General features: G+C 47.2%; 1 long non-coding RNA gene across 3 annotated transcripts in view; it reads left to right on the top strand.

The window, feature by feature from the left end:
- LOC138297320 (uncharacterized) overlaps positions 1-24,946 on the top strand; it is a 37,318-nt gene that overhangs the window by 12,078 nt on the left and 294 nt on the right. Inside the window, exon 3 of one of the 3 annotated variants that reach the window (XR_011204024.1) lies at positions 11,220-11,265. The exons of the other annotated variants lie outside the window; for them this stretch is intronic. This is a non-coding gene — a long non-coding RNA (uncharacterized lncRNA). The remainder of the gene's footprint in view (positions 1-11,219; positions 11,266-24,946) is intronic. 3 annotated transcript variants of the gene reach the window in all.

The raw sequence follows: 24,946 nt of genomic DNA on the forward strand, positions 1-24,946 counted from the left end.
GAAAACATCATATCAACCGTAATGCATACACTTTAAACAAAAAATAAGTGCAAGTTACACTAATCTGCATGAAATGCATTGCACTGAAAAGGATATGTGTTTAAGTTTTTGTGTTGCCCTCCCACTCACTGGGGGGTGGGTGGGGGGAATAGTAACGTATATTTAATGGAGGTTAGCTTTTCACTGTAAGAACATCAGTTTATATCACTTCATTAGAAGCATTTATCAAAAGTGAGTTTTTAAACATGAAACTAGAAACATTATTGCTTACTGTCCTGACGTCAGTGGTGAACCGAAAGGTAAGTCAGTTGTCATGTGTACCGATATGTGGTCTAGCTTCTTATTATACTTGGATAACATTATAGCCTATTAAACACAATGTTTTTGTAAAGCACAAATCTTTAACTCACATATTTGAAGGTGCTCTCCTAAATGATAAAGGAAAAAGCTCAGTGAAATAAAATATTTGCCTAGGGTCACACAGTTTGGCCACGTAGGGAAGCTGGGATTGATCCCAGGTTTTCTGGCTTCACACTTTGCAATTCAGCAAATGGGGTAAGTGAATGGGTGGCAGTTAGAAGCCACGTGAATGCTCTTGGAATTAAAGATCCAAGAGGACCTCAAGCTGAGCCATAGCCAGGGATCCGGGTTGAGCTTGGCTCAAGCTTTCAGTGCTTTCTGTGGCTTACCCATGGGGTAGCGCAACCTTACTAAATACTGTACATGAAAAACGTACGCTGCCTTCTGGGCCCATTTCAGTCGACAAATCTTTTGTGAAATCAGCTGCAATATAAACTTGATAGTCACACCTTATTTCTATATGAGTCAATGATGAGAGTTTAAGGAAGTGTGAAATCCATTTTCAAGCGCAAAGTAATACATTTTATTAATCAGTGGAATTACAGAAAATTGATTGAAGCGTGTCCTGAATATATCCCTACTGTATTCGCCTCAGTCTTGTTGAGAAAGATTCTTAGTACTCATAAGGAATACAGTAACAATTTTATACAAATTTGTCTAGTCAAACTAAGAAAGTCTGAGAAAATGCTATTGCAAATAACAAAAGTAATTCTTTATACTATTTCTAACTTGGCTCTCACAAACTATCAATTCAGTAAGCTTTCAACTATCACACTTCTCTGTAACAGTTTGTCCTGCCCCTTTTCTCTCTAGCAATCCAGAGAAGCTCTCTCTCGACATCTGTGCCTAATTCCCCGCTTCTCTTCCTCTGCTGTTTTCCTCGGACACTTTTAAAATACACTTCATTGAATACAATCTTTAACAATTTGTTTCATAAATGACACACAGTCTCCGTGGAACAGAACTTCTCATGCAAAGATCAGCTCATACTCAAAAAGAAAATGGCAACATGGCTCAGCTTTTCCATGCTTCTATAAAATAGACTACATGCACAAGTTCATGTTGTTATTTCATTTCACGCAGCTTTCACACTGGAAGCCCATTCAACAAAGATGCAATTTAAATGATACTTTGTCTAAATTGGCACAATCCAAAGCAGGTCAGTAAGTCAAAAAGTGTAATATAATACAGCTTCCATTGTTAGGATAGAAGAAGTTTGGTAACATGCTTACACCATACAAAGGTTAGATATGAAACATTTATTGGCTTCCAATGAATGTATTTGCTTTAACAGTTTAGCAAGTCAGGCAGCATAGGTCATGCAGAGTTTAAAGCAAGAGTACGATTATGCAGAGCAGCTTTCGTTAGGCCTAGCTTCATTTGCTCATGTTTATTGTCATTTCAAATTTATATTTTATTGAAAGCTTTCACACTCACCTCTAGTACTTATATTGCTGTAAGACCCCAGCCTGTAATTGAACACACTGCAAATATGTCATAAGTTAAAAAATTATTGCACTAAGTATAAGATAGGTTGCCACAATTAAAAAAAAAAACATATCACAAACAGACTGCATACAGTATATAATAACCAGTGCTCCCTAAAGTGATTTATTTAGTAATATGTTATCAGACAGTACCAGTGCAAACCTTTTCTGTTTTGTAGGCTTCCATTAAAAGGATGCTTTCCAGATATGGTAACACCCTTAAAAAAAAGATACATTATTTCACACCATGAAGCGTCAGATGATTCAATCAATTAAAGCCTCTACTGGCCTCCAAGCAGTCCTTAGATTGATTACCAAGTGAACACGTTTACATTTCTTCCCAGTAGCAGGAACAGTGGAGAGAATGCTTGCTTCTTCTTTAGTTTTCTGTTCCTCCTTTTGCTTCCCAGACAAGGAGACACCCTCCTTCTCTTTCAGACTTAAGCAACTCAAGGTTGAATAAACCATTCAGATGTGTTTTTTTTTTGTAACTAAAAGTATGGGGTCTGTTTTAGAAAAATTGAAGAAGGTTCTCAATAGATCCCTCCAGCTCTGATCTGTGTGTTTAAGACACAACTAAACGTCATGATAACATACAATGAAACTATCTTTAAATAACAAGAGTTTTTAAATCTGGTATTGTAAAATATAGAATGATATATGTGGGAAATGTGCACAATATTGAAATTGACATTTCTCACAGATATTCAGCATTGCATTACCACAGTCTATCCTATGATTACTACATCAAAATGTAGGCCATCTCATACGTCGAAATAAAAGCTGATGGTGATCTTGGATATAAGAACTAAAAGGGCCTTTCTGAATAACATAGACATAGGGTGTCACCTGACTAGTATTTTACCAACCTAGCATTTACACACCAAGACAGGTAAAACATATCAAGAATATAATTAAATATTACATTTTTCATCTTTGAAACCTAAACTTACAGCAATAAACATAAGATGAGAACATGTTAAAAGAAAGTTATTGTTGCCTAAGCAATTCCTAAGTGGTTTTAAAGCAAACGGGGGCAGAATTGCTGTGTTAAAAATGAATGTATGGGATTTTACACCAACTGTCATTTCATTGGAACCTCCTTGCCGCTCTAGAACCTGAAAATGCTCACAAATGACTGGTGTTTTTACTCTGATAAAGGTGGCAACCTTGCATAGATGAGAGTCGCCATTTGGGCCCCATTCCAAAGAGAAAAGTACAAGCACAAATGTACACATGTGCATCTGTATGACTTTGTCTGTGCATACTGTTCTGAATTATTATATAAAGAATACGAATGCAACATTCCTGGCACATATGTATATGTTGTCACACCCCTATTTGCATATGCAAATTGAGGGTGGATTGGCATTTGCCCGATTTTATAAACAAAAACACCTGACTCATAAAAGTGTATTCAGAAATTCTGTGACTGCACTTGGCACTCTATGTACATGGTGTAGACAGAATACTGTGCAAAGCAAGCCTACTCTGCACAATGTTTTTAGGTCTCGGCTCTAGAGGGCACGCATGCGCTGTGTCAAACCGAGAGATGCTGTGTCTACGTCTAGGGCTTCACCCGCCCAATGGCTTGCCATTTGCTGGCACCATCCTCGCTCCATTTTGCATTCTCCCCATTTGTCAAGGGCATGCATAAGTCATGTCTCTTGTGGTGCTTAGCCCTCACCGAGCGCATTGCCCAACTGCTTCTAAACATGCGCAGTGGCTATTTTCTTGCGTTGCTTGGGGACTACTTTTTTTTTTTTTTTAAATGGATGACAGTCCTGCCAGAGGTTAGGTGTGCAAGCATCGCTCTACAAATCCTTACATTAGCAGTTGCCTGGGCACCGCGTATTTTATTAGTCAAGGGGCTGTGTGGGCACCACAAATTCAATATTCAAGTGCCATTTGTTTATCTTTGTTCGTTTTTGTGGCTACCTGGAGTGCCGCTTAGTCATTGTTCAAGCTGATGCCTGGGGTGCTGCACTCTTGCTTATGTTGGTGGCTGCCTAGGCACTGTGTTCTTCACTCAGACGGCTGCTTGGGCTACGTGAGCAGAGTTACAGGCAGCTGGGAGGCACTGTGAACAAATCATGCATCCGAGATTTGGAGCTCCGCATATGTAGACAGCTGCTTGGGTGCCGTGTTCTGGTAACTTGCGGCCCCCGACTGTTTGAAGATTGGGAAGAGTCTGAGTTTCACAATTTTGCAGGGATGTGATGCCTACATTTCCCAGCCACCCATGCATGGGAACCCGTACTGTGTCAGAAGTCGACTGTACAGCTTCATTCCGGAATATTAACTCATTACCACTGTTTTGCTTTTTTGTTTACTTTACTACAGCTCTAAGCATTGTGAGACATGAGGCAGCAGAAGTGGCTCAGTTCCGACGGAGTAGTGGGAGTCCTCCAATTTACTTAATCCTAAACATGCTTAGTTCAGAATGACGCATTTGCCTCTCAGCTGGATAAATGAAGGGCACAAGCCATCTGCTTAAGCAGAAAGTGGGCAATGTTGCCATCACCAAAGAACATAGGAAAACCTTTGGCAAACAAGGCAATACCCCCTGCATTAGAATTTCACTTTATAAGCAAGGCCCTCTGGATCTGAAGAACATTTCTCCCATTTGCCTAGGCCTCTCCAGTGCTTAATTTGAAAAAAAGAAATGTGTAGTTGCCTAATTGTTTCGTAAAAGCCTGCCACTTTCCCTTCCCATGTCACAAGGTGACCCTTTCTTTATCATCAGGTGATGTGGCTTACCTTACTGCTTTTATATATATATATATATATATATATATATATATATATATATATATATAGGGGGTGATTCTGATTCTGGCGGGCGGCGGAGGCCGCCCGCCAGAATTCCGCCCCCATTATACTGCTCCGCGGTCAGAAGACCGCGGAGGGTATTATGAGTTTTTCCCTGGGCTGGCGGGCGGTCTCCAAAAGACCGCCCGCCAGCCCAGGGAAAAACTCCCTTCCCACGAGGATGCCGGCTCGTAATCGAGCCGGCGGAGTGGGAAGGTGCGACGGGTGCAGTGGCACCCGTCGCGTATTTCAGTGTCTGCAAGGCAGACACTGAAATACTTTGCGGGCCCCTCTTACGGGGGCCCCTGCCGTGCCCATGCCATTGGCATGGGCACGGCAGGGGCCCCCAGGGGCCCCGCGACCCCCCCTACCGCCATCCTGTTCATGGCGGCTTTCCCGCCATGAACAGGATGGCGGTAGGGGGGGTCAGAATCCTCATGGCGGCGGAGCGCGCTCCGCCGCCATGAAGGATTCCCCCGAGCAGCGGTAAGTCGGCGGGAGCCCGCCGACTTGCCGCTTCTGACCGCGGCTGAACCGCCGCGGTCAGAATGCTCGTGGGAGCACCGCCAGCCTGTTGGCGGTGCTCCCGTGGTCGGTGGCCCTGGCGACCCCATAGTGTGTTACCCCGTACCCAGATATCTGTCTGCTTATGCAAGTTGCTGAACAACAAACCCCAAAAAAGGCAAAATAGTAAACCTATCAGCAGGATTCAAGCTTAGTCAGTAAGATTGGAAGGATGCGAGAGCTTTAGGTGTTTTGCATGTGCATGAGGCTCTGGGGCTGTTTTTATTGAGATACACAAATACATTAACATTGCCAATGCCTATAGCTCTCAGATTGCCGAGACCTATTGGCTTTGCCAATGCTTGTTGATGCGGGAACAAGAATGAGTACCATTAGAAGCAAACGATGCAGGTAAAAAATAATTTGGCTTATAGATCAGTTTGCTGGAAAACGTATGGAAAATTAATGCATGCTTGGTAAATACCATTGGCAAGTAGCATTTCATTAAGTTCGAACCAGGCCTCATGGGAGATGGAGCGCTATACAGCACTGGCACAGTTCTCTTACCACATTCACGTTATATAAATTATTTTACTATCATATATTACAATCATTTGATCTAGCTCACCCAATCTCTTTTTCTAGACTGCAGAAATAACAACAACAAAAAAAGCATTTTATTGCATATGGAAGAGCCCTCTTTTTGCCCTTTTAAAGCATAATGCCTCCAAAGTGATATTTTGATTCACTGTATGAGGCAATTTCTTCAAAACAGCAAGACACTTTTTAGCGAGGAGCTTTAGGCGAGCTTTACACAGAAGATTTTATAAATGTAGTGACAGAGTATTGCGCTAAAACTCACAGCAACGCTGACTGATTAGAACTTTTGTAGCTTAAAGGATCCACGTCACCTGGGAGCTGCGGGCTTCATCAAGTATTGCTTTGAAAAATTCATTTGAACACACATTAGGATAGATAGCAAAATGTGCTGACCATGAAAAAATATTATTGAAAGAAACATATACCGCTGGGGTATCAATCAGGGTTTGTCCCACAAATTATTAGATGATGAAATACATGGTAAATGTTGTTTATAAAGCACATTAAATCTGTAGTTGTACACCATATTTCATTCTTTCTCCCTCTATGTCCCACCTCTTCATGCCACACTTGTGAAAGGGTTGATAAATTATAAGGACATTTCTGTTCACAAACACTTTGCAGTCTACAAGGGTAGACTGGGTTCCTTCACAAAATGACTTGGAGTTTGGAGGAGCGGATCTCTCCCAAGCTGATTGTACTCTTAAGTGCACTGTTTGAATGTTTCAAGGCTAGACACTGTTTTGAAGTTGAGACTTAGGGCAGATACAAACAGAGACTGCAAAAACAAAACAAACATAGGTGGGAAAAGTATGCTTCTTCCTCCACTCTCTCCAAACTTCATACATTCACTCTCTTAGTACAGCTAAGATTAGTGCCCAGTAAGCATCTCTGAGGGTCATCAAACAGCCAGTAGTCCTGCCTAGTTTTCCTACCAAGCAGAGTAGTAGAGAGAATGTAATGGTTCTTACTGAGCTATTTTTTTGAGTTACCACACCTTCTTCCAATTTACCCTTGCTCCCTTCATCCTTATTTGCCCTTAGATGTTCTTTCCATCTTTGAGTCCACATCAGAGCAGATGTTTTCCTTTCACCCCAGCACTTCTTTCCATTCTTTAGCCCCTGCTAAGTAGGGTGAACACCGTCCTTGTTCACTACAGCCCCCTTCAGACCCATATTCCATCATTACCCTAGCTCTTCCTTCCATCTCCTTATCTCGGCTCCCTTCCTTCTCCTTTATTCCTGCCCCCTTTGCCTTCCTTCACACATTCTCCCCTCTATTCCCATTGGTCTGCTTTACTTTTTCTGGCCATATCTTAGACTCTTTCAACTCTGCTTGCTTCTCCTTTCTTTACTTCTGGCTTTTCTTTTCCTGCTTACCTTCAGCTGCTGCTGTTGTTTCCCACCTTAACACAAGTTTAACTTCCCCACTTTTACCTCCAACTGAGGTTCCCTATTGTCAGATTCCATTTTCGGGGTCAAAGAGCGGACAGAAGCTATTAGTTCCCTAATGTTGTTATTATAGTCTTTGCCACTGGTGTCCGATTGCATTTCTTATCATGGCTCTGCAAACTAGGCCAACTTCAACCTTTTCAGCACCGAACTCTCATAGCAGTGCGAGTGGGCAATTACGGGCTTTTCAGGGAGGTAGTGTGGGGTGAAAGAGCCAAACAACAGGTGCAGTAACGTGATGTCCAGCCCGTGATTATTGTTCTGTAACTGAAAGTACTTTTAATTTCACAGCAACACTAAATACAATCAAATTGACATTTCATACAAGGTTGTCATAAGTTGCCCTCACAGTAAGGCACTACAATCCCCCTTCCTTCCTAGGAACCATACTCTCTTCCCACAGGACTAGAAACTTCTATTAATGTTGCCTCTAAACTGTGGACATAGGCAACGATTAAGATCAGGTTCAGATAGCTCTAAAGTTATCAAACATTATTTTTAACAACTCAGTTCAATGTCTCTAGTAGGTTTTATGCTAAAAATCTAATAGTTCAACAAGCACATCTGCATGCCTCAGTCTTTTCAATCTCCAGGTGCAGATAAGCCCTGTGGTTATATACTGGTGCTTGTCGGCAGTCTGGGCTGGGTGTCAGGCATAGGTGGCATTCACGCCCTGGTGGGCGGACTCCTCCATTCCAGGATAACACATTAGCTGTGGGAAGCTAGTAAACACGGCAGCACCAGTCTTCAGAAGCGGCCATCCTCTGGGGCCTGTCTGCAGATTGGCAGTCGGTGTTTATGTTTGTGGCCCACAGGCTAAGACTACTGGTGACGTCTGGATGCAGATGCAGCCTCCAGGCCATTGTGCAGCAGTAACAATTCAGTCAGCTTTTCCGGTAGCAGCAGCACAGAATACCGAAATAACATGGCCTGGTAAGTGTTGTACATCATGTATGATACTGTGCAACTCCAGGCCAGGTTAAAGACTACATTTCAGTCAAACAAACCCAATCATATATGTTTCACCACCCATGCAGTTCTTGGTGTCACAAATGTCGTGTCCATATTGCCCTCCTACACCCTTGGATTAAGCACCACTTTTATGAGTGTTCCTTATAAGATCATGCAACAATTATGTTGGTGGGATATTGAACCTAAATTTACAGACTGCACATTGAACTTTATGAGAGCCAGATCAAAGTTAGATATCAACCCAATTCTGTATATGTGTGATTTTTCTACATACTCTGTAAGAGAATGGGGAAATCTAGCGAGGAAGCGTCACCAAACTCTCTATGGACTTCAGAATATCCGATGTCTGTGTATCTGCTGGTGAACTTGGATGGGCATTTTTCAACAACTTGACTCTATTTTGTGACATCGTGCCTCCAAAGTAAGAGAATGGCATTTTTGTACCAACAAAAGCCAGACAGACCACATGGTAACATAGTATGACCTGTCCACAGACCAAACTACAATCCTATCTGAAATGTGTGTCACATGACATGTTCCAATCTACGCCAATTAGCAATTGTAATTGATCCCTGCCCCCTTGTTACACCATTAAAACTCTTTCACCTTGGTGTATCAGGGCTTCCACTGTAAGATGACATCACTCACATGTTGTCTGTTAGGTTGTTGCCCACCTTCATGTCTGTAACAATCCTCTGTGAGTTCACGGTTGGCAATGTGTCTGCCAAGAAATTTACACATTTACAGCATGAGTAGACATGATCACTACTTGAGTCACATAATTATCAATGTGTCAGGACATATGCCTTCAAAATTATATGTCACGAGTGTGAGATATTATGCCATGCACTATGCATTGATTCTATGTCAGGGCTGAAGGCAAGGATTAGGCTATTCTTTCTCGCTTTATTTTCACAGCAGCCATTTAAAGTATAACTTGAAATTAATAACATGAGGGAAAGAACTTCATTTCCCATTGTGCTTCAAAACCACAACAATTATAACACAGCGTCCAATCATTTGCCAGTGTCGCACTTCAAAGACTTCCAACGACATTTCATCTCCCTTTTTCTTGCAGCTCCAGCAGCCGTGCAAGATAAGTGCTTTCCGTCGCCTTCATGTGTTGATTATTAATGCACGCTTGACTTTGCTAACCTTTTTTCTTTCCGCGCGACCATAGGAGCGTTCTACCGCTCCTCCATGGCCGCCCAATTCTCATCTAACGTCTGGGATCAGCCTGCCGCTAGAGGGCCGTACACCGCGTCAATTTTGCACTCCGCACATTCAGGGGCGTGTGAGACACTAAATTTCTGGGGGGGGGGGGACAGGGACAACCTTTAGGTGGGCCCCCTGCACAAAGTTTGCACCCAGAAGGGTTGCCGTGGTGGGGGGAGATGGGAAAGGCAGTCGCTTCCAGTCAAATCCTGTGTGGCCTGCAATTCCCTGTCTGCTGGGCCCTTTGCTGCCTGTTAGGCAGCGGCAGGCTCTGTGATGCTGTTCGCCTGTGTGAAGTCCTAAGAGGCCTGTACTGCCTGCTGGGCGCAGTGCTTCCTGTCGATTCCTGTGCTGCCTGCCATGCACTGTGCTGCCTGTTGGGAGCTTTCTTACTAGTCAGGCTGTGTCAGTCTCTGGGCCTCCGCCTGCCTATGAAGGCCAGTGAGGCCTATGATTGCTGCTAGGTCCTTGTCTGACTGTCAAGTGGCAGTCTCTGTGCTGCCGCGTTCCTGTGAACTGCTGTGCTGTCTGATAGGGCCGGCCTTAGTGCTGTTGGCGCCCTGTGCGACATTGTTTGTTGGTGCCCCCAGTGACCACCTCTGCCACGGATTCCCTCACTACTATCCATCACCACTCTCTCTCAGATGCATTTAATTAGTTTTATAGCACCACTCATACCGGGAAATATCCCTTACAACGCAATCAATGCAATGCATTGACCACGCTGCCATTACCACAAATATGGGTCTAGCACGCATGCCTTTACCACACATCTTTACCACACATATGCGTGGTTACAGCATAGAGAGCGGTCTAGCTGTCCGGGTTGAACAGGAAGAAGGGGAGGAGAGGTAAGTAGGGCTGTGGCTGGGTTTAGAGGGGGAGGTTGGGGTCATTTTTAAGGCAGGGTAGGATCGGGGTAGTTTTTAGGACAGGGTGGGGTAGGTTTTAGGGCTCAGGAGGAGTGCATGGAGTTCAAGTAGTTTTAGGACAGTGTGGGGTAGGTTTTAGGGAACAGGGTGGGGGTCATGTAGTATTTAGGACAGAGCGGGTAGGTTTTAGGGTTCAGGGTAGGGGCAGGGGCATCAAGGTAGTTTTTAGAGCAGTTCAGGGTAGGTTTTAGGGTTTAGAGTGGGGGTCGGGGTAGTTTTTAGGACAGGGCAGGGTTACTTTTAGGGCTCAGGGCAGAGGGGTTTAGGGCTCAGGGCAGGGGCAGTTTTAAGTGCTTGGATGGGTGAAGTATTGTATCAGGTGTAAGGGGGCAGGGTAAGGAGAATTTACCACGCATGTTCCTTTACCAAACATGCTTTTACAATTAAATTCGTTGTAAAGGCATGCGTAGTAAAGACACGGTCATTGTTGAGACCGAGATGTTAAGGCATGCACGATATACGCATTTGTTGTTCCATCATTCATCCCTCATATCAGTCTATGGTGTCAAAGCACTTTACATCACACAGACATTACGCAGAGACAATCATCATATATGTGTAAATCAGTGTATATGAAATGTTACATAAGACAGAGGACTACAAGGTGTAGGTGTCACAGATCATCCATACTGGTAGCAGGTATAGTTTCAGAGTGCTTTATCTGGAGAAGCGCAAACTCAGAATTTAAAACATAACACCATGGTTGGGGGCTCTCTTTAATAATAAGAACTGATTTGCGCTCAAATCAGCTTGTTTTGCAACATTAAGTTAATCAAAAAGTGGGGGGAAATCATGACGCTCTAATCTATACCTTGATGTTTGCATGCAGCTCTTTGATGAGTTCATTGCTCACTGTTCTATATTCAGTTTTCATTTATAAATTGCAGGGGACAAAAAGGAGCTCTCTGGTGTAGGAAGATGGCCTGGTGTGTGGTGAGTACCTATGGTATTATCACATTATACCAGGTCCAGGTATCCCCTTATTAGTGAAGTGTAGGCAGTGTCTAGAAGCCAGGCTCTCTAGAGGTAGCTGTGGATGAGCAGCCAAGACTTATCTAGGACACATGCAAAGATCATGCAATACCACTGTAGTCACACAGCACTTACACACATGAAAGAAACATGTGTTACGAAAATAAAGGTTCCTTATTACAGTAACACAAACACTAAAACACTAGATAGGCAATACTCCAATAGGATGTAAGTAACACACTATTATATGTACAGCAGCAATCACAAATTGGCATAAAAAGCAATAGAAAACAGTGAAAAGCAATAGGCAATACTGAAGGCCTAGAGGGGACCAGACCATATACTAAGAAAGTGAAATGCGAAAGCTGGGTCCCCACCCAAGGAAGTGGAAATGGTAGAGGGGAGCTGGAGGAACTAGGAAACCCCAAAGGTAAGTACCAGAATGCCCCCCAGCGACCAGGAGAAAAGAGGTAAGTTACTGTTTTTTCCCTGACCCACCAAAAGGACTACAGAGAAGGATATTGCAAAACGCAGACAAGACTGCAAGAAACTAGAGGTGGATCCTGGAAGAGTAAGACCTGGAAAAGAAGGGCACCAAGTCCAGTTTATGTAGGATGGTCCGGTCGTGGCAGGAGCCACTACCCACCCATCTGTGGATGCAGGAGTTGGTCGACGGGGAGACGAAGATGGTCAGCAATGCAGCACTGGAGCAGAAGAAGAGTTCCTAGGTGATGCAGTCGACGTCCCATGCCAGATGAAGAATTGCAGTCAGTCTGTGGTGTGGAAAACCCACCAACAAGGCTTGGCAAAAGCAAATGTCGCAGTAGGAGAAAAGTGGAGCTGCCGGGGACCAGCAAGGTCCAGGGGGACTCAACCCATGGAGGGGAGTCCCAGGTGACCATCAGCAAGGCAGAGAGTCTGGAGGAGGAGAGGCAGCCCCCACAGAAGACCTACAGGCAAGGAGCCCAGGAGCTGTAGAGAGGCCCACAGCACACCTGAAGAGAGGTCCCACTTCACAGATGAAGCACGTTGAGGGCTGTGCTTCACAGAGAAGAGTGCAAGGGGCTGAGGCTACACGGAGCCTGAAGATCCCTTGGTAGCTGCAAGAGACGCAGTGCATGGGGGTACTGTCCTGCATGGGAAGGCAAGGACCTACCTACTCCAAAGTTGGGCAGCTGGTAGAGAGGACCAAGGAGACCACTCCAGACTATCACCCCTGATGCAGGATCCACGCAGCTCAGGAGGAGAGGAGATCCACGCAGCCGGTTGTTGTTGCAGTTGGTGCCTGTGGATGCAGGTAAGTGACTCCTTCACTCCAAGGAATTTTCCTTCTTTCTTCTCATGCAGACTGAAGACTTGCTGCCCTCAGAGGAAGCACAGCTGGGCAAATGTTGCAGTTGCTGGAAGGAGTCGGAGAAACAATGTTGCGTGGCAAAGTCGTCGCTGGAGCTGCAGATTGTAGGTTCCTGTGAAGTCCAGTTGCGGTTCCAGTGGCCAGAAGTCAAAGTAAACGTTGCAGAGGAGTCCTGCTGGAATCTTGCACGTCAAATCTGAGGACCCACCCAAGAGGGAAACCCAAAATAGCTCAGAAAGGGGGATTGGTCACCTAGCCGGGTGACCACCTAGGAGGGGGCTGTGATGTCACCTCCCTGACCTGGCCACTCAGATTCTCACAGAGGCCTCTGCCAACCTTGGATTCAAGATGGAAGAATCAAGTGGCCACCTGGAGGAGCTCTGGGCACCACCCCTGGGGTGGTGATGGACAGGGGAGTGGTTACACCATTTCCATTGTCCAGTTTCACGCCAGAGTAGGGGCTGAGGTACCTGAACTGGTACAGACTGGTTTATGCAAGGAGGGCACCAAAAGTGCCCTTCAGAGCATACTAGTAGCTTGGCGAGGCTACCCATCCCAAGCCTTGTAACGGAGAGGGTGTTGCCTCCCTCTTCCAAAGGAAATCCTTTGTTCTGCCTTCCTGGACATGATCTGCTCAAGCAGCAGAAGGAGGGCAGAAATCTGTCTGAGGGGTGAAAGAAGCGTGGGCTGTCCGGAAGACCCCATAAAGCTGGTAGGAGCAATGCTGGGGATCCTCTAAGGAGCCCCCAAAGTGCATGGAATCATACAATCAATACTGACAATAGTATTGGGGTATGATTCTGACATGTTTGTTACCAAACATGCCCAGGTTCGGAGTTACCATTATGTAGTTGGACATAGGTAGTGACCTATGTCCAGTACAAGTGTAAAATGGCGTCCCCGCACTCACGAGGTCCAGGAAAATGGAGCTGGAGTTCGTGGGGGCACCTCTGCTCCTGCAGAGGTGCCCTCACACACAGGTACTTGCACCCTGCCCTCTGGGCTAGGAGGGCCTACCATAGGGGTGACTTACAGTGACCTGGTGCAGTGACCTGAAGTGAAAGGGTGCATGCACGTTTTCATGCAGGCTGCAATGGCAGGCCTGCAGACACAGTTTACATGGGCTCCTATGGATGGCATAATACATAATAAATGCTGCAGCCCATGGGGAACCTCTGATCCCCCAAAGCCCTGGGTACCTGGGTACCATATACTTGGGACTTATAAGGGGCACCAGTATGCCAAGTGTGGGGTGTGTGTGGTCCAAGCAACCAAATTTAATGGGAGAGAGCACTGGGGTCCTGGTTAGCAGGATCCCAGTGAACACAGTCAAAACATACTGACCACAGGCAAAAAGTGGGGTAACCATGCCAAAAAGAGGGTACTTTTCTGCATCTGACAAAAGCAGTAACCCACTGACCTATTCACATTATATACACTTTGTGATCTGTATGTAGACGGCCTTTGTAGCAGGCATAGTAACCCTGTACGGTATGATGAGTCAAAACTTCCACTAGACAAAACTTCAATCTCTCTCCAGAATGACCATTAATCACTGGAATTATCTTAAGATTTTTATTGTTGCCTGAAAACTGTTGGTGGCAAGGAACACCCAGCAGGTGCTTTTAAAGTCACAATATACTTGCAATCACAGCACCCCCATCCTAAGTCAGCACCCAGTGCGGCAGCACCATTTGCATCACCCTAGCTGCCTTACCTAGCCCTGTCCATCTCTCAGGCCATCTGGTTCTTCCTGGGACCCATGCTGTGTGCTGGTCTCTCCGCTGTCTATCCAGCAGTGCCAGACTCTGTTCTACCACAGCCTGTGAACTCCTGTAAAGCCTGTGAGCTGCCCCAGTGCTGGCTTCGCATCCACAGGCCATTGGCAGGAAATGAGGTTTACAGACAGCCCTTGGCCTTCAGAGCGGGCTTTCACAAATACCAGGAAGGCTGAGGGAGAGACAGGGGACCGAAATGTTGGGGGGGGGGGCAGGATGTCAACTTAGGGGACAATAATTAGCACTGGGGCAGGCAAGCTGGAGACAGAGGAGAGAAGAGAGTGAGAGAGAGGCGGCAGAAAGGGGGGGCCCTAACAAGCATTGGCGCACAGGGTGCCACTAGCGCGCTAAAGCCTGCCCTGCTCATGTCTCACAGTAACTCACCAATACTGTTTTAGAAAGGGAGATACTCTGAAACACAGCGCTGTATTTAAAAAGAAAGGGAGTTACTTGGCAATACTTTATTTAATTACCCAAACCTTCTTAACTTCTTCTTCAAATCTTGCTGCTGTCTTCAGGGTTCGATCTTCAAGCGACAGGAAGGGTAGGGCTCAGAAGGGACGGGATGCAGACAGCAATCAACAAAGGGCCTCTCGTCTCCCTTTGTTCTCAGAAGTGCAGACTGCTGAGGGGCAAGGTGAGAAAGAATCCCTTGTATGCTGCAGCACAACAAAAGGGCAGAGGGCGAGTGTACTGGAGCCAGGTCACAGGTCAAGTGTGTAATGTCGCTGGCCAGTGATGTAACTGGCCAGTCAACATGTTGTATGGCAGAGGGGTGCCTCCTGTTTGCATAACACCCCAAGTGAAATCCCCGGATGTTTCCGAGGGATTTCACCTTCATGTTTAATGTTGTTGGGTTGCTCCGTGGCCTCCGGCCCGGAGCTATAAAATAAAGAGGAGGCGTGGCCGAGAGTCATTCGGGGCCTGCGATGCACGACGGGGACCCGTGTCAAACGGCCTCGTCTAATAAAAAGGCCGAATCCAGCCACGCCGCCAGAACCTGAACACACTGAGTTGCGTGGTCAATTCATTTATCGTCGCGCGAATGGCAATGTGTGTTTAAGCCCTTTTCAGGGCTTAAACACTACAAAGTGGCGACAAGGTAGGCGGATCCACGCTGGTAATTCTGAGCCCCGCTGTAGCCGCATTCACATCGCGGTGCACGTGCGGCGAGAGGCACCTCATAAAGGAGCAACAGTAAATAAAAAAAAAATAAAAAAACGAAGACGAAAAACGGCGAGAGGCACCTCGGGGAAAATAATTATAATAATCAGAGTGCCAAGAAGGCAATTTTCCTGGCATGCTTGGCATCTGAAGAAGAGAATACACATCCAACCTGGAATACCAAAGGACACAGTGAGTACAAGTGTCCCTCCCCATAGCCAGTAATCAAGAACTGAGCAGCAGGTGGTGTTTTTCATCACAGGCACAGTGGCAAGCAACCCATGTAACATCACCCCAGCCACAATGTCTGCAATACCTCCAGTAGAACCCTTTGTGGTAGAAGGGGCCCCCTCTACGCAAGCGCCCAAGTGGAGCGAATGGGTAGAAAGAGTGTTGCTATTCTTTGAGGCTACGAAGGTAGCAAATGACCAAAAACGTGCCATGCTCATCCACATAGGTGGTAAGGACATATATAAAATATCAAAAAACCTTGTGGAAGACGCGCCCAAGACTCATACGACACTCATAGCTGCCCTCAACCGCCATTTTGAGCCGATGGTTAATACTGATTACGAGAGGTTTATATTTAGACAAGCGAGGCAACAGATGGACGAATCGCTAGATGCTTTTCACCTAAGGCTAAGAGAGTTAGCGGGCACATGTAGGTTTAATGATGAGACTGAAGAAGTCCGAGGACAATTAATACAAGGATGCGCCTCCCTCCCCCTCAGGGAACGCATCCTAGAGGAATCCGGGAAATCACTACCGGACATTCTACAGCTAGGCCGAGTAAAGGAGCTCTCAAAAGCCAGGGTCTCCCATATGGAGGCGGCATTGCAACGTCCCATAAAAGAAGAGGTCACCAATGCAGTCATGACACCCCAGAAGAAAACTCCACAAAAAGTGAGTAATCCACGCCCCAGACAATGTGGATACTGTGGAGGATTGCCACACCGAGCTTCCGAGTGTCCGGCAAGGGGAAAAGTATGCTCTAGCTGCGGGAAGTTGAATCATTTCGCAAAGGTCTGCCGGTCCAAAGACACCCGAGGGGCAGCCGTCAACATCGTGCTCGAAGATGCACCTCCTGAAAAACAGAGCGAGGGAGCGACATGGATGATGACGAAACGGTTATTCATGTCGTCCACTCTTTATTCGCGACCACACCTACCAGCCATCACCAAGCGCAGCTTCCAAGGTGCCAGATATTCATGGGCCGCCATGAAGTGGTGGCTGTAGTAGACACGGGAGCCTCCATAAACTTCCTGGCAGCGGAAGAACATTGCCAAATGTCCCCGACTCCAACACTAACCAAGACTAATGTCAAGGTATATGCCTATGGACAGAGCACTCCCCTTTCCTTGAGGGGGATGTTCCAGACCACAATCACCCATGGGCTACACACCATATCGGGGGAAAGTCTACGTGATGGAGGGAGGGACTGGCATGCTATTAGGTTGTCAGGCGGCAGAGGAGTTACAAATAGTGAAGTTTGCTTTCAGCATCCACCAAGAGTCGGTGACGGAGTTGGTAGCCCGGTACGACGGAATTTTTAATGGCATCGGGTGTCTCCGAGGAAGAGAGATCAAGCTCCACATTGATCAAACAATACAACCGGTGGCTCTCCGCCATCGGCGAGTAGCATTCCACCTCCGACCTCAGGTGGAGAAAGAGCTAAATAATTTGGAGAAAGCTGGGATTATTGAGAAAGTTTCCGGGCCCACCCCCTGGGAATCTCCCATTGTAGTGGCTCGGAAGCCCAAACAGCCAGGCGAGGTGAGAATCTGTGTGGACATGTGACTCCCAAATGCAGCCATCAAAAGAGAAAGACACCTGACCCCTACGATTGATGACATTTTGGGAGAGCTCAGTGACTCGAGGTGGTTCTCGAAGCTTGATCTCCGGTCTGGATACCACCAGTTGGTGTTGGCCCCGGAGCCGCGCTACATAACAACCTTCTCTACCCATGTAGGGCTCCAGAGGTACAAACGTCTGAGTTTTGGGGTATCCAGTGCTGCGGATGTATTCCAAAACGTTATCCAAGAGCTGTTGGTGGGTTTGCCTGGGACAATAAATGTCAGTGACAATATCCTTGTTCATGCCCCCACCATTGCCGAACACAATGCCCAGCTCCAAAAAGTCCTACAACGAATTCAGGACTCTGGTCTCACCTTGCATCGACAGAAGTGTGAGTTTCTAAAAGACAGAATACAGTTCTTTGGTTACACGTTCTCGGAAAATGGGGTTGCCCTGGATCCTGCAAAGGTAAACGACATCAAAGAGGCACCCACGCCCACCACAGTCACAGAGGTCAGAAGTTTCTTAGGGATGGTAAATTACTGTGGTCGATTTATAAAGGATTTGTCCAATCTAACCCAGCCTCTAAGGAATCTCCTCAAAGCCTCTGAGTCATGGAAATGGGAGTCTACTGAACAAACAGCGTTTAACAAAATCAAAGAAGCTTTGTCCAGCGAGACTGTCCTGAAATATTTAGATCCCAAAAGGAATACCAAGGTTGCTGTGGATGCGGGGCCAAAGGGTTTAGGTGCTGTGCTGCTGCAGGAACAAGGAGAAGGTATGTGGGCGCCCGTTGCCTATGCTAGCCGTTCGCTCACTGACACTGAACAGCGTTATTCGCAAATTGAAAAGGAAGCTATTGTGGTCCATTGGGGCTGCAAGCATTTCCATATTTACGTGTATGGCCGCCCTTTTGTTGTGACCACTGACCATAAGCCTTTGCTTCCTCTGTTAAACGGAACCACATCCTCCGCCAAGAATTGAGAAATGGATGCTACAATTGCAAGACTATCGGTGTCAATTAGAATATTGCCCGGGGTCCGAAAACCCGGCTGACTATCCGTCGAGACATCCCAGAAGTGCCTCAGAGATAGAGGTTGAAGAAGCAAAAGAGACTGAAGAATATGTTAGATATGTGACCGATCGATCCCGGCCATTGACAATGACTATGGGGGAGATCATACAAGCAACTAAGTCGGATGAGTATCTTCAGAAAGTCATTGCAGCCATACAGAGCAATCAGTGGCACTGTATCAAAGGACAATTGCCGTTGTTGAACATTGAGTCTCAACGTATCGTGAACTTACTACTGACCCTCAAGGGTGTCTGTTATGGGGGAATTGTTTGGTTATCCCGTCGTCTCTCACCACCAAAGCAGTTGAGTTGGCGCACAATGGACACCAAGGGTTGGTCAAAACGAAGAGCCGCCTCCGATCCAAGGTCTGGTTTCCCCTTATGGACGAAAAGGTTGAGCGTTTGGTGAGGTCGTGCCGTTGGTGTCAGGCCACTGGTGATTCGAGCAGGCCTTTTCCCGTTGAGACTGAACCGACCCCAACTGGTCCATCAGTCTGGATTTTGGCAGTTTACCTGATGGCCGTCACACCATGGTCATCATTGATGATTTCTCAAAATATCCTGAGGTTGAGATTATTTCTGCCCTCACGGCAGAGGTGGTGATTTCTGGGTTAGAGAAAACGATGGCTACTCATGGTCTGATTGCAGAGATCAAGACTGATAATGGGCTGCCTTTTCAGAGCAAGGAACTGGCTGAATATCTGAAGATTACTGGCACCCGTCATCGCCGGATCACCCCGCGCTGGCCTCAAGCCAACGGGGAGGTAGAACGGTTTATGCAGACTTTGAACAAGGTGATAAGAATTGTGGTGGCCGGTGGCCAGTCTGTTGAGTATGCAATCTTTTTGTTTTTGCGAAATTAGCGACAAACGCCTCATTCCACCACCAATTTAGCTCCGGGTCATGTTGCTTTTGGGAGGGCGTCTGTTGATGCTATTCCTCATCATTCTTCGTGCGTTCCTCCAGAGATGGCCCGAGAGTTGGTTCAGGAGAAGCGGCGGAGGTCGAACCTACAGGCCAGCCGTACTCAGCGAGCCACCGCGTCTGACATGAAAGTTGGTGATTACGTATTACTCAAGCAGACCCTCCCGGGGAGTAAGTTTCGTACGCCTTTTTCTACAGTACCGTGGAGAATTGTTCAACGGAATGGGTCTGCTGTGGTTGTCCAGCGTGGTACAGATACGGTGACCCGCAATGTGTCGTTCTTCAAGAAGTTTCATGACGTGGGAGACACTAGAGACGAAGGTGTTGGTGATGTCGAGGAGAGTGGTCCGGTGTTTGAAGGGCCCGAAGATGGTTTTTCACCGCGTGGTCCTGTAAGTCACCCTGTGGGTGATACAGGGCCTGTCCCGAATGAACAAGTGACTGGTGGTCCGGCCACTGAGGTGGTGTCTCAACGATCTGGGTCGGCCAGGTACAGCCTGCGGGGCAATCCCTGCCCTTCTACACGTCTACGGGATCATTTGTGTGAATATTGACTAACCCTTCTGGTTGGCGTTGTTGTTGTTTTGCCATTTGTGGAGGAATGTAAGGTCGCTGGCCAGTGATGTAACTGGCCAGTCGACATGTTGTATGGCAGAGGGGTGCCTCCTATTTGCATAACACCCTGAGTGAAATCCCCGGATGTTTCCGAGGGATTTCACCTTCATGTTTAATGTTGTTGGTGTGCTCCGTGGATAAAGAGGAGGCGTGGCCGAGAGTCATTCGGGGCCTGCGATACACGACGGGGACCTGTGTCAAACGGGCTCGTCTAATAAAAAGGCCGAATCTAGCCACGCCGCCAGAACCTGAACACACTGAGTCGCGTGGTCAATTCATTTATCGTTGCGCGACTGGCAATGTGTGTTTAAGCCCTTTTCAGGGCTTAAACACTACAAAGTGCAGGGCCAGTATAGGTAGCGCTTTCAGAGAAGGGAACATTCTTCTGTCCCCTTGTCCCCCCCACCCTTGTCCCCCGTATCCCCCCCACTCCAAAATCTGGGGGGGACATATCCCCTGCGTCCCCCACACTTCCTACGCCCATGCGCACATTCCTTGCATTGTGAGTCTGATGCGCCTCCCTGTCATTTTCCCTCGGCAGCGAGAAGCGTAGGACTAACACCAGTCTGCAGGCTGTTACGAGCCTCCCGTCTAGAGTATAAACACCCGCTTCGTGGGTAGCATTATCATATTTACTTCTGTGGGACCAGGCCCAGGCAGACATAGCTATATTTGTTCAGCCCGCTTAAACAAGTGGTGAAAGAGGTACTAGGCCAATCTAGGCCATGTGGTTACGCGCTTGACAGTGCTCACTGGCCCACACTTTGAGCTACAAGCCCCTACTATTGCCTGCACTGGCTGACCCAGTCTATTATCGCCCTCGATTGACAAGCCTACCGGCCCTAAGTTAAATGCAGAATCCAGAGACCCACCCGGATGGTGAACCCTCCGAATACTTGGAGGATAGTAATTTCTGCCATATTATGGACTCCCCTAAATGGAAGGCAGTCACTCAGGCCATTGCACCCCTGGAGAGGAAGATGTAATTGCTGGAGGCTCAGTACCCATGACCCTTCCTCGCGGAGGAAGAACACTCCAGGCCCCTGACCCCCTTACTTCCAGGAGATGCCTCATCTGACCCCCAAGCACAAGCGCGCACAAGAACCGGGGGTTGATTTAGATGCCTTTGCCCAGCTTAAAAAGGCTTTCTTGGACACAAGGCCCACCCCCCTCCAGATTCCCCCATCCCCGGCACCTCCAGAGGCTCCCCCTCCCCCAGTTCTGTAGAGAGTCATGATTCCTCATCCTCCCTCTTCGATGAGGTTCCACGAGATCTGAAGGCCTGGCTCCCTATCGATAAGCCCTCAAAAGTGGCACAGGACCCCTCATGAGGAATCACAGGGCAGGGACTCAGATATGTTGGACCCTGAGGACCTCATCCACCCCAGCTCTTCGGAATGATCACCGGCACCAAAGGTGGCGGCATACGTGGCAAACCACCTAGGCAAACCTCTAGAGAATGAGGTCAGGAATCTCCTCATTGGGGAATGCTCCCATCCTTCTCTTGAGGGAAAGGTAGCCCTGACTCAGGAGATAGATCCCAGAATGGCCATCCCTCTGGCAAAGTTTGTCAGGAACCCGAAGAAGGGAATTGATAGGTCCTGGAGTTCATGCCAGGATAAACTCCTTGATATGACTGGGCCCCTGTCAAAGATCCTGGATATGGCCAAAGACGTCAGGGCCTCAGGCTTCGTGATCTCCCCTGAAGTCCTGTCAGGTTGGGCACAAAGGGCCATCATTTACCTGGGCAATGCGAACTGCACAAATTCTACTAAAAGGCGCAGATCTCTCTTGATCAAGATAGATCCAAAACTGGGGGAGCCAGCAACTTTGGAGGCTTGTCCCATAGCACATGTGGGGCTCTTTGGTGACCAATTTATTCAGGAACTGGGGAAGTTTGTAAATACGTTCACTTCCCAAGATAAAGCCTATATCTCCATTAGAAGAATATTCACACCACATGTTTGTGCCTCAGGCGGTTGAGGAAGGCGGCGCGCAGCCGGCCATGCTTTACAACAGCCCTCTAACAGAGGTTCGACGGTCCGTAGGGGCAGTGGCAGGACTCCACCCAGTTCTCCACCTTCTATCCTACCCGAGGCCACCCTCAGCAATGTGGCTCCAGGGGCAACTACAGAAACAACTCTTCCCTCTGTTCCTATCAAGGTGAGTGTCCACTCCTACTCGGGGGTGCAACTTTGGGGAAGGTTGGCTCAGTTCTACCATACTTGGGAATTACTGACCTCAGATGCCTGGGTACTGCAGATGGTGCAGGGGTTTCAGATTGAGTTCTATGGGTCCCCAGTCCAATACACCAGGCAACGGCCCATGATCGTTTCCACATCACAAAGGGTTCTGGTGGACACTGAGGTTTCAGAGCTGTTAGGCAAGGGAGCGATCTCTCCTACAGCCCCAGGGTTTTCTCAGCAATTTGTTCTTGGTGGAGAAACAAGATGGATGGCAACGTCCTGTTATCAACCTGAAGGAATTTAACAAGTGGCTTGAGTTTTGACATTTCTAGATGGAAGAAATCCATCTCCTCAGTGACTGAATGCAGGTAAATGGTTGGATGGTGCATGTCTATTTTTGAAGGACGCCTATCTTAGGATCCCAATCTTTCCGCCCCACAGGCACTTCCTCCATTCCCAATGGCACTCTCAGACTTTCCAATTCAACTCCCTCCCTTTCGATCTCTCATGCGTCCCGTGGTGCTTCCCTAAGGTCATAAAACCGGTGGTGGAATACCTTCAAGCAAGGGGACTTCGTCTCATAATAATTCTGGACAACATCCTGCTCATGGACCAAGAACCTTCTCGCCTTTTGGCCCACTTGCAACGAGTAGTCACTCTGCTCAAATCCTTGGGCTTTATAATCAACGAGAAGAAGTCTTCTCTCATTCCAACTTCGACCATACAATTTCTGGGATTTGTTGTGGATTCTGTGAAGGCCTCTCTCAGGCTCCCATATCAGAAGTTGTTGAAAATCAAGCACAAACTCAGGAGAACTCTATCCGAATCCCATACCTCTCTGAGGCAGATAGCTTGCAAAGTAGGATTTCTGTCGTCCTCCATCCAGGCCATTTTTCCAGGCCAAGGAGGAGCTTCAATGGTGGATTGCACAAATGGAAGCCTGGAACAGGTGGGCTATTTTTAGAACCAAACCAGTTCTAGTAAAAGAATCCAAAGCCAGCCGATCAGGCTGGGGGCTCGCTGCGTGCCGTTTTCCAAGTGGTCTTCCGCAGAACGTGCACTCCACATAAACTGCCTGAAATTTATAACAGGGACCTTCGAGGTAAAATGTTGGGCCAAAGACAAAGTCCAGTGCTGTATCCTTCTCAAGATGGACAATGTGGCAGCAATCCGTTACATAAACCATCTGGGAGGAACGAGATCTGAACTTCTGTTAGACCCACCCCAGGACTTTTGGTCCTACTGCCTGGACCGTCATATCTCTGGCAATCTCAACACTGGAAGGATGCCAGCCTCTGGCAACTACACCCAGGTATGTTTTGGGGGATTCAGGAGCGGTGGGGTCCATTCACCATGGACCTGTTTGCCTAGCATCTGGACCATCAACTGGACAGGTACTGCAGTTGGAGACCGGATCCAGATGCAGTAGCGACGGACGCCTTTCTCCAAGATTGAAACAAGAAAAAGGGATACGCCTTTCCCCCTTTTGCGATGATCATGAGACTGTCAACACATCTATGGAGGCAGAAGGCGGACCTGTTGGTAGTAACCCCGTGTTGGAGATTGCATGCTTGGTTTCTAGTTCTGATGGAATGTTCTTGGGATTTTCCATTTCGTTTATCCCTATTTTTGGATCTCCTCAGGGATCCCTTGGGGAATTGTCACCATCTGGTGGAGCTAGGCTCTCTGAATCTTATGACATGGAGGATTACCGAGAACGTTGGAAAGTCCCAGGGATTTTGCAAGAAGCTGCGACGTTCCTTACGAAATCATGGGCGAACAGCACCTCCAGAGGCTATCGCTCATCATGGTCTCGATGGCTTGGTTGGTGCTACTTACGACTGTTGGATCCCTTGGGGGCGGAGGTTGTCTAGAACCTAAATTTTCTAGCCTCTTTCACTGCCTCAGGCCGGGCATATACATTCAGATCAGCCATTTCAAAAGGCTTTGTTCCTGTGGACTGGCTCCCAGTAGGGGAGCATCCATTGGTCTGCAAGCTTTTAAGGGGAGTCAGATTGTCCTTAACACCCCCACCCAGGTATTCCTGCCTTTGGGATGTTGACACAGTGCTACGTCTTTTCAAGGAGGAGATTAGACCCCATGGGGAAAACCGCTCTTTATCGCTCTCACCAAACCCCATAAAGGTGTGTCTTCCCCCACTATTGCCAAGTGCGTTAGATGGGCCATGCACAAAACTAGCATCATTAACTCTGCATTTGGGGCTTATTCTGTCAGGGGAGCTATGGCCTTGAAGACATTCTCTTTAGGCATCCGACTGGAGGACATTCTCAATGCAGTGGACTGGTCATCTGATTCTACTTTTAAACGTTTTTAATTCAAGCCAGTCCAAAATGTAGCGTCTCTGGTAGTGGAGAAGCTTTGAACTAGCCTAATCCCCACCTCCTGTACTGACATAGAATGAAAAATTTCCTAGCTATGGTAATGGAAAGTTTCAATTCTATTAAGGACCCGGAGGCAAGGATTAGCCCACCCTGAGCAAGATTTTCTTGAATTCCCCCCCACATCGAGGGAATATGAAGAGGCCATAAAGGAGCTACAATTATCAGGGAGTATACTTATGTGCCCTTTTCACCTTGTTTTAGACTGTTATATGTTGCAGTTTTCTTCATACTACTTGCTGAAAAAATGTTGGTGATGTCTTAGGTTTGTGCTATAGATTAGTGATTTTATTCCATGCTGTGCATGTTTTACAATTGGTTCTGGTAAGATGGTACATACCTTGTACAGCAACC

The sequence above is a fragment of the Pleurodeles waltl genome, chromosome 5, assembly GCF_031143425.1.
Source record: "Pleurodeles waltl isolate 20211129_DDA chromosome 5, aPleWal1.hap1.20221129, whole genome shotgun sequence".
In the NCBI taxonomy this organism is placed as follows: domain Eukaryota; kingdom Metazoa; phylum Chordata; class Amphibia; order Caudata; family Salamandridae; genus Pleurodeles; species Pleurodeles waltl.